This window comes from Phycodurus eques, chromosome 10 (assembly GCF_024500275.1).
Source record: "Phycodurus eques isolate BA_2022a chromosome 10, UOR_Pequ_1.1, whole genome shotgun sequence".
Lineage (NCBI taxonomy): Eukaryota > Metazoa > Chordata > Actinopteri > Syngnathiformes > Syngnathidae > Phycodurus > Phycodurus eques.
In genome coordinates this window covers 14,234,471-14,244,470 of record NC_084534.1, presented here as the reverse complement: position 1 = coordinate 14,244,470, position 10,000 = coordinate 14,234,471, and the positions used below count along the sequence as shown (strand labels likewise).

The 10,000-nt window shown below is 38.6% G+C and overlaps 1 protein-coding gene and 1 long non-coding RNA gene across 5 annotated transcripts in view; both read right to left on the bottom strand.

Annotated features, from left to right (window-relative positions):
- mapkapk2a (MAPK activated protein kinase 2a) overlaps positions 1–10,000 on the bottom strand; it is a 31,043-nt gene that overhangs the window by 13,127 nt on the left and 7,916 nt on the right. The window lies entirely within an intron of this gene.
- LOC133408986 (uncharacterized) overlaps positions 8,695–10,000 on the bottom strand; it is a 1,950-nt gene continuing 644 nt past the window's right edge. For 2 of the 3 annotated variants that reach the window (XR_009769351.1, XR_009769353.1), the window contains 4 exons: positions 9,931–10,000; positions 9,763–9,804; positions 9,618–9,675; positions 8,695–9,535 (listed from right to left, as the gene is read on the bottom strand). The exon at positions 9,931–10,000 is cut by the window's right edge. This is a non-coding gene — a long non-coding RNA (uncharacterized LOC133408986). The remainder of the gene's footprint in view (positions 9,536–9,617; positions 9,676–9,762; positions 9,805–9,930) is intronic. The other variant, XR_009769352.1, reaches the window with a different exon arrangement.

The window sequence follows — 10,000 nt, the reverse complement described above, 5'->3', positions numbered from 1 at the left end:
CACTAGTTTTTATTGCTGATGTAACTCAAGATGGTAGCAGCAGAATGAATTCCGTCATCTACAAAACCATTTTGTCTGGCAATTTACAGAAAAATGCATCCAAACTAATCGGGAGAAGCTTCATCATGCAACAAGACAATGACCCAAAACACACTACCAACACAACAAAGGACATCATCACGGGGAAAAAGTGGAAGGTCTTAGACTGGCCAAGTCAAACACCGGACGGACCTTAACTCAATAGAGCTAGCATTTTCCTCCTGAAGAGGAGACTGAAGGGAGAGACCCCTTGAAACAAACACTGGAAGAGGCTGCATGCCGTAATGGCTTGGAAAAACATTTCAAATGAAGAATGCAACAGTCTGGTGAAGTCAATGGGTCACAGGCTTGAGGCAGTTACTGCAAGTAAGGGTTATGCCACCAAATATTAAATGTTATTTGCGAGGAGCTGTGTCCTGAGTTGTTTAACAAATCTAGAAGTAAATACAATTAAATAAAAGCTGTAATTCTGACATTCATCTTTTGATCTGAAAGCCAAATGTCCTCAGTATACAACAAAAACAAAGGAATTGACCTTGCCGTTCCAATACTTTTGGAGGGAACTGTATACATGTTTGACAAGTTGCAAGGGCAATCCTAAAAGGTTTATCCTGGCTCAAAAATTAAACCTTGATATCATCTCTCCATCATGCTCTGTAATGTATTACACTCCAGTCATACCCACAGACAACACAGTGGTCTTAATTAGTGATGCACCAACTTTTCGGCCACCGAAGATTTTCGGCTGAAATGGCCCAGAAGTGCATTTTCGGGTTTCGGCCCAAAGAATTTTGATGACGCAAGTAAAACCTGCAGCCAGCGCATGCATCTCTGCGTAAAGCCCGCAGGGGCCACCAACAACGAGGGCGTCGCAGTCTCGCTGTTTAGCAGCTGCGATGGTCCGTCAAAATATATCTTAATTATGGCGGAGAAACAGCTAAACAATAAAGACAAAATAACTTTTCTTTGAAAAACATAGGAGACACGGTCAACAGACTTTGATAAATTGCATTTGCCCGTGTTTTGACAGATAATACGAACAGACAATAATAATAATAATGCAAGTTGCTCTGCGCTGAACCAATCATGTGGCGTCAACAGAAAAATGCAAAGTTAGGTTGACACACACAGCATTGTAGCAGTAGTGTTTCCCCTAGAGAGGTTTTACTTAGGCGGGCCACCCAAGTATATTGACAGCCACCCGAGAAGATGAAACTTGGGGCGGAGAGACACATGCTCATACAGAGGTGTCAAATGTTACAGAACGTCCGAAATCACAGAACGCTGACTCTGTCCGGCTGTAACGACTGATTGTTCCAGATACTGGAAAAAAACAAAACAGCATCTGACATTACCGGCCAGTACGGTTCTGTGTCGGGCAACCATGACGCTTCAGATATTGGCCAGTACAAATTTCACAAATGAAATCAATGAAACAAACACCATATTATATTGTAAGGGGGGGGGGGGGGGGGGGGCACGCCCACATTGAACAGTCACCCAACCTCCCTGTTTCCCGCTGTTCTGGTCCGCGTCCGGTGTTAATGCATTATAAGTCACTAATCCTTGCCACCATTGTAGCGAACACTTCTTACAGGTATCAAGCTCACCATGGGAAGATGAGGAATAATTAACAGGGGAAGACAAAAGAGCCATGCTGACTGCTAAGCTATCATGACATGGAGTTACCAAATACAGAAATAAGTAATTTGGTGATAGAGTACATCTATGTGACAGGTCTGGCTTGAATGGCATTATAGCGTAGAATAACCAACTTTGAACAACAAAATAAAATGCTAATTAATAGGTTTGGAGATAAAAAAAATATCAAATAAAACAGCCTCACAGGACGCCCGTCTGAACCGGAAATGAGTAAGTACATCACTGCACAGGTCATTTGAGAACGGGGGCATATAAGGTAAAAAGTACTAATAAATATTTGTAACATAAGAACCTTTATTAGTCCCACAATGAGGAAATTTGCATCTTTTCAGCAGCAATAGTGGATATAGGAAATGTAAATATATAATATATGCATGCAAGACATCTATACAGGAGGTATATTGTAGGTATGTTGCAAAAAATTTCAAACCACCTGTATATAAAAATAGGAGATTTTATAGAGGTTTGAAAAACAAATAAAGAGTAATAAATAAAGTTTGTAAGACTAGGGTAGGGATTTAAGGATTTTATGCCACTTTTTATGTTATAATTCGTCCCAAATTTACTTGTCCAGAAATCAATATAAATCATTAGGATATTTGTGACCGAAACTTTGACTCTTTGGTAGAAAAATGCCCGTATGTTAGTCTTAATCGTTTAAAATGTGATGTTTAAACAGGCCATTTTGAGATTTTACAAAGGCAGAGTCCGCTCGAGCCATCTTATTCCAAGCCACACAGAGAGCAAGCACATCATCAGATTTACGTCAAATCTCATGGAAAACAACTTTGTAAATAGCCAACTGAAAATATTATTGTTGAAATATGCAATAAATAAGCATAGTTCATAAACCTTTGTTTTGGATTATTTCGAATGCGCTTAAAGACCACAGTACCACCCTGCACGCTGGCGAGTGGTGACCAGGCACCGCTGAATAATACGGCTCTTGTTTTTGGTCCAGTTTTTTTTTTTTTTTTTTGTATCAGACCAATCAGCGTGATGTCATTTTATCCAATATTGGGGCGATACTTATCAGTCCGATACTTATCGTGCATCCCTATCTATAACCATTATACTCAACCTGTGTGGTTCATCTATAAAAGCTGACATTTATCAAGAAGAATGATGGGAGTGAAAGTTCTTTGTTTGTTCTTTCTGATCACTTATGTCACAATACATAATTCACTGGGCTTCCATCCTGCACGTTTTCCAGTATTAGTGGTTGGGATGTCAACTTTTAAATGAGATACTGCCTGAAAACTAACTACAGTGAAGTAATAATAAAAAAAGTAAAGTAATAATTTTCTTAAAGGCTTAAATAATGGAGTTTAAAGACACTAAATATGAAATGATCATTTTAACTTCTCATATACACTGAGTATACGGGGCCAGTACTGGTTCTGACAGGGCCACCACAACTTGGCTCATGCCGGCCCTACAGGCCACCACTCAAAAAGGCTTAATGTTGGACCCTGTCCACCAAGATTAATTTAGTGACTGTTCTAGCAAGAAACAAAAGTTCAGGGCAAGGATGACATACAAATAAAAATTTTTCGCTCAGGAAGTTATGGCTGACAACCCTGTAACACAAACCAAAATTGGGGCTTAATTACTATCCCATAGGAGGATAGGCAAATACCCCAAAATGACAAATCATACGAAAGATTATATATAGAATTAATGTTGAGGGTGGCCAAGTGCCAAAATATGTCAAAAAGGTAATTCAATTTCTTACCTACCATTGTAAATACAACGAAATCAGAACGGTGCTGAGTGGATGAATTTATATTTTTAGGCCATAAGTATAGCAACTTGGCTGTCTGGCGTTATGCTTACATAAAATTAACAGATTTTGCGGTGAAACACAATGACTTACCAAAATCATGCTGCGTGATTTACAAACACAATAATTAACGGCGAGTTGTAGTGTATTATACTTTACCTATCCCAACTAAGAGTGTATGTGCAGTACATATGAACCAGGCATCCGTTACACTGGCTTGAGAAAAACAAAAATCACGTCATGAGCAGCTGTTGATCCTTGGTCTCTTGCCACAGTTTTATGTGGGTTTATTCATACAGAAATCACTAAATGCTGTCAAGAAACACATGAACCTGTGTTCCAGTCAAGTTAAATTTGCTCATTTGTGGATGATGTACACTGTGATTGCTTAACTCCCTTGAATATCTCAATTTGCTCACTGTTAAGTTGTACTGATATTTAAAATGATATCCACTGCAGAGAAGGAAGTTATCTGTTTCAATGTATTGTAAGTATTCTAACTAAAACTGATTCACTCGGCCTCTCTCCCAATTTCACTGTCTTGATCAGTTTGCATTAAATATCAAGAATAGCTAGCAAATGTAACGTTGAATATTGAATGTAGCCACAATACCAAATTATTGCAAAAGGAAAAAAAACTAAGGAAGACATAGCGATGAACATGAATTAACAATTTTGATGGATCTAGTATTAGTAAACAATTATTAACAACTTACATAATTCGTGTCTTGAAGTAACAGAGGCATAATATATTACACTAGTTAACTACAACCAATTCAGTTTACCCAGTAACCTAATGAGGACATGCTGAATAAAAAATGGATGGAGGGATGACTTCAACCAGCAGAGGGTGCCATCAATTAAAGTCCAAACAGGTTATGACATTGAAAAAAGAAAGTAAAAAGCCAAATTTGGTGCTGGTTCAGTTTTGAGGCTCTGTCTGGGTAGAATTCCATTCCAATTAACTCCCACCTAGTGGTGAATTCACCAATTTGTGGTTTTCTAAAGCGATGAAAAAAAAAATGTTGTGCAAAAATGTGTTATTTTTGTTGTGCATATGACATTTATTATTTACTAATTCTCAAAAAATAATATCAAGCAGAGCAATATCAATACAAGAGAGACAGTACAAGGGAATTTTTGCGATAGTTCTAAGAAGCAGCCACAGCAGCTGCCTACACCATTTACATCAAGCCCATGGAGAAAGCCACATCTTCAGGCGCTTTGGGAGGAGCCATATATTGATATGGCTCCTCCCAAAGCGCCTGAAGATGAAAAGATGTTTTGCTCCGTTTTGTTGTGCAGTCATATCTTCATCGCAATTCAGACTGTACAGCTAATTCAACGTCATCATCTTGTTCATAACATAATTAAATTTTCTGCTAATTACAGTACTTTAAATTAAAAAAAAAAAGTTAAGAATTGTCATGTGCTTACACTGTATGTGCTTAACTGTAAGCCGTTTAAATTTTCAAGGATATAGCAATGTTGTAGGATGTTTGTAAGAAATGGTATTCACGTCTTTTGGGATCATAGTAGGTTTTGGTGGGTCATCAATTATTCACGGTATTATTTGCTATTCGCAGTAAGGCTCGGTGAAAGTTTGTTTCACCATTTTTTTTTTGGTAGTGGGTTGTCGAAAAATGTGTTTTCCGATTTTTTTTTTGTTTCTTAGGGAATTATTGTGAATCCTGTGTAATTTATTTACTGATTTATTTTTACAGTCCATCTATACTAAAAATGTTTTAGCTCATCCAATGAAGAAATTTCAATGAAGGCAGATCTTAACCGGGATCAAATAATTGCCAACATGTCAAAGAGTTGTAAGTAAAGGACAAAAAGGCCATGAACTAAAATAGCAAAAGTTAAATCAAAATTTAACAAATGCTCCCTTCACCCCAACACCCAACCATTGATTTCTTTAATTTCACACACACACACCCTACACCCCCATTGTTTTGTCAATAACTGTACCCCCCCATGCCTCCAAGTCCCCAATCTGTTTTAGGCCCTCGGAGACTTATCCCTGAAGCCTGGTGAGGAGGAGGGGCAGATGGGCAAACAATGCACTTCCTAAAGCAAACAAAAAGGCTCCAGAGCTCCTGGTAGGACACTGCGAGGTAGGGTGAGGGAAAAATGCAGCAGTCTCCACCTGCCTCTCGAGCCACAGCCAGGACAGATATCTGTTAAACTTAATACAACATTTGTGCTATATGAACTATCTACTTGCAGTCTTCATATTGGTGGACTATAAATGCTTATGACCATGCCTTTTATTTGGAAATAATTATACATTAGGTTCAAGATTCTAAAATACACATCAATAACATGTTTTTTTCTGAAATGCTTCCCATTATGATACTACGGGGGGGGGGGGTATACGAAGGTAAAAAAATTCCCCTGATGTATAAGCAGGATAAATTGGGATTTTTGGGGGATTTTATTCTGCCAATAATGGCAACACCTTACTCAGCGTGATGGCTATGACAGCAGCGAGCAATGACAATGGATTAGTAGGTTAGTGTCCAGGCACATTAGTTTAGTGGCACAACACATTCACAAAACTGAGAGCCAGACCCTGAGGAGGAAGTGAGAGTGAAACTGAAACAACAAAAGCCATTACCACGGTACACAAAAAAACATTGCCACTTCCTCTACATGACCAGCATGCATAGCAGTAAGTGTATTGTAGATAGCCTTGATTTTCCAAAAGGTAGACAGTCAAGCACCCAAACAAAAAAAAAAACTACATTTTTCAGTTCAATTAAAAATAACCAGAAATATCTTGAATCTATGTGCCGACCCTCACTTTTGATTCCCACCCAAAAAAAATATTTTTCCAGCCACCAACTCCTGCTTGCACTACTTAAAAATTGTGTATTATTAATGCATTCTTTCACAATTTTTCAGTCATGAGTGCAAGAATGGGCGGCACGGTGGCCAACTGGTTAGAGCGTCTGCCTCACAGTTCTGAGGACCGGGGTTCAATCACCGGCCCCGCCTGTGTGGAGTTTGCATGTTCTCCCTGTGCCTGCGTGAGTTTTCTCCGGGCACTCCAGTTTCCTCCCACATCCCAAAAACATGCATAGTAGGTTAATTGACGACCTTAAATTGCCCGTAGGTGTGAATATGAGCGGTCGAGGCCACTTGGTAAAGAAAGAAAAAGAAAAAAAAAAGCATAACGTGTCTTTTTATAGTCATGCTCAAAAATATTGGTACCCCTGGGGTAAATAAAAAAATAGGTACCCCTATTTACAAGCTGCTGGTGTGCGTGGCGTTTCTTTACTGAAGAAAATCACCAATTACTGACACGGAAATCAATATAAAAGTTTCATTCGAGTTTCCTGGCCCCTGTGGAAATGGATCATTTTTACATTGTAAAGTATTTAACGCCTCGCTGCTCAGAGCCTGACAGATGCACACAGGTCAAAATTTTGTTTTTAATTTTCCATTAATGAACTGTATGAATTCTGATGAATTTGATTGCACCGCAATGCAAGCTTTATAACATCAAGACTGTTGTCATTTTGCGTACATCACTAAATGTTGAGAGAAACAATGGCATTCATGTCTTACCTAACTTCCAAATGTGCACTTTGTGAATGTAAGTACACTTGAATTTTTTAAAACAATAAAGGGCACAAGTTATGGATGGAAAATTTACTTTTTTTTTTGCTGGCATGGGAATAGTTGGGTATCTGGAGTGCCTACCCACCCATCAGGTTTGGAATTAAACAATCGAATAAATCTACATACGACTTCAGGCAGGAGCAGGAGGAGTAGTGGCTCATTTGCATGAGACAGAACCACCACCCAAAAAACGAGCAATTTCAACCGCAGTGTTACCAAATGGATGTTTAGTGTGCTTTGATTTTTGTTATCCTTTGTGGATTTTGAACAATGAGGTTCTCAGCCCTTCTAGTAAAAAGACCCCAGACTACTGCATGGTGCAATGACGAGGGAAAAGTCTATTTATATCATAAAATTATTGAATATATTTGTGTGCCTTTCTACAGGTTTTCCTTCACCTATATCTCATTAGAAATGGTAGGTTATTGAATATCAACCTACCCTACGATTCCCACTTCTAGATTTTAGCAGCAAAGATTTTATGATTGGAGAAAATAAAAAGTGTGAAGCTAGGGCAGTGAAAGAGAGAGAGTGAAGTGCACCAACAAAGAACCTCTTCCTTCCTTGTGGCCTCCCTCCTATTCCTTCCTCTCTCTTTACATGTCATTGCTGGAAAATGGCCGAACACTTCCTCTATAACTGTGTTAACCTTTAATCACACTGGAACTGTAGATCTTGAAGCCAGCTGAGACTGTGAGACTTTTTTTGCCACTCGAAAGAGCTTATAATTCCCAGTCTAGATATTTCTGAAGACTGTTTTCAAAGTCCACATTGATACAAGTTCTTTAAAAAAGTGGCCAACACCAGTCTTTAACCAACGTTCACAGGTGTGCTTGCAGCAGCTAGGCCTCTCACTGATTCAAATAGATGGCACCACACCACTCCAATTTTAGCATCACTTCACCGGCTTCCAGTCTTTCAGAATTGATTTTAAGATTTTACTAATAATTTTTAAAGCACGGATGGCCCAGGCTCCGAGATACAAAACTGAACTTTTAAATGCGTATGCGACATCCCACGGCGTCAGATCCTCAGGTGAGGGCTTTCTGGTTGTTCCAAAGTCGAGACTTAAAACTAAAGGTGATAGAGCATTTTCCATCAGGCTGCCTCGACTTTGGAACGACCAGCCTGCAGAAGTGAGACAGAAAATCAGTTGCATTTTTTAAAATCACTTTAAAAACTCACTTTTTTTTTAGACTGGCTTTTAAGTGATGGGATCCTCTTCCCAGTTTTAATTTATTTTTTTTTGTTATCTACTGATTTTTTTGACTCATTTATTCACTTATTTTTATGATTATCACTATTTTTAATGTACGTCACCGTTTTAGGTCTTTGTGTTAAAATGTAACTTCCACATCAGCCTTCTTGGGCAGGGCACATATAAACAAACAACGATTCGCACTCACATTCACACCTACGGGCAATTGAGAATTTTCAATTAATCTACCATACATGGTTTTGGGATGTGGGAGGAAACCGGAGTACCTGGAGAAAACCCACACAGGCACGGGGAGGATTTGAACCCAGGTCCTCAGAACTGTGAGGCAGAAGTACTAACCAGTCGTCTACCGTGCCACCTATGTTATATGTACATTACACATCTAAAGTTTTAAAAACAGCCGCTCCTCTGTCATTTTTAGGAAAACTTTATCAGTGGCCCAATACTGCGTCTGTCTGCAATAAATGTCTGTGTGATACATTGGTTCCGGTATCTCAATCTCTTTGCACTTGTGTATAGTGACAATAAAAAGGCATTCCTTTATTCTTAACTCATTCACTGCCAACCGTTTCCTGAGCAAGGAAAGCCCAGACTGCCAGGCATTTTCGAGCAATTATACTCATTTTTCAAGCCCCACAGAATATTGTGTACTATGACGACGTAAACACCAAAACCACCAAAAGAAAGATCAGACTCTCTTCTTTCATCAGAAAAACAGTTTGCCTCTAGTTTATACCGTTCCTTAGTGATCAGCAGTCAGATATAGGCTACTTTCAGCCAAATATGTTTCTGGAGGAAAGAATTGAGAAAACCGCCTTTGTGTGAAAGCAGACAGCTCAAGCAGAACAATGACTGACACGAATATATTTTTTTTCTTTTGTGAAAATCTCAAACTTCTGAACATAAAACAACACTGAGAATGTACTTTTGACAGAAAAATAATTTATTTACAAGTATAACTATGTACAGAATTTACATTAGACAAAAATGCATGAACAAATAGGGCTCCCACTTTTTTCCTCCAAATTCTCCTCCTCTACCGTTTGCTTAATAGTCCAGGTTTTTATTGCCTTGCGCATCAAATCTAGCAAAGTTTTATCCACATCTGGATTTTATTCTTTGGTGGCAGTGCATGGGATCTTTTGTGGTTGTCATTGTCCTTGAAAGCAGTTCCTACTTCTGCTCAAAGCACAACCTGTGTACTTAAGAAACATAATTATTACTAAAAAATACATTGTTGAAATTGCTGTCATGAGATGTGGAGAAGAAAAAGCTTTCAATTACCTTTTTTTGTCTGCACTGTGTACTGGAATGGGAGTTGAACAGCTGCTCAATGCATAACCTGTAAGTTTTAAAAAATACATACAATTATTCGAGAATACTTTTTATTGATGATGTGTTTTGAAAGGGTAAAAAAAAAAAACATTACTTCATCGCAACCCTAAAAGACCGACTCGCGGGTGTTGAATTCCTGCAAGATGGACAAAATGGAAAATTTAAATCAGTACTGGCAACAGATAGTGGGACTAAATTATGTTTTTTATGTAACAAGTATTGAAGTAGAGCGTTTGCTTGCTAAATGGAAGCTGCAAGTTACCTTCGTCACCATTAGCATCTGAAGGATCTCGCGATGAAGCTCGGCTGGCGATCCAGACACAGTTCACTCA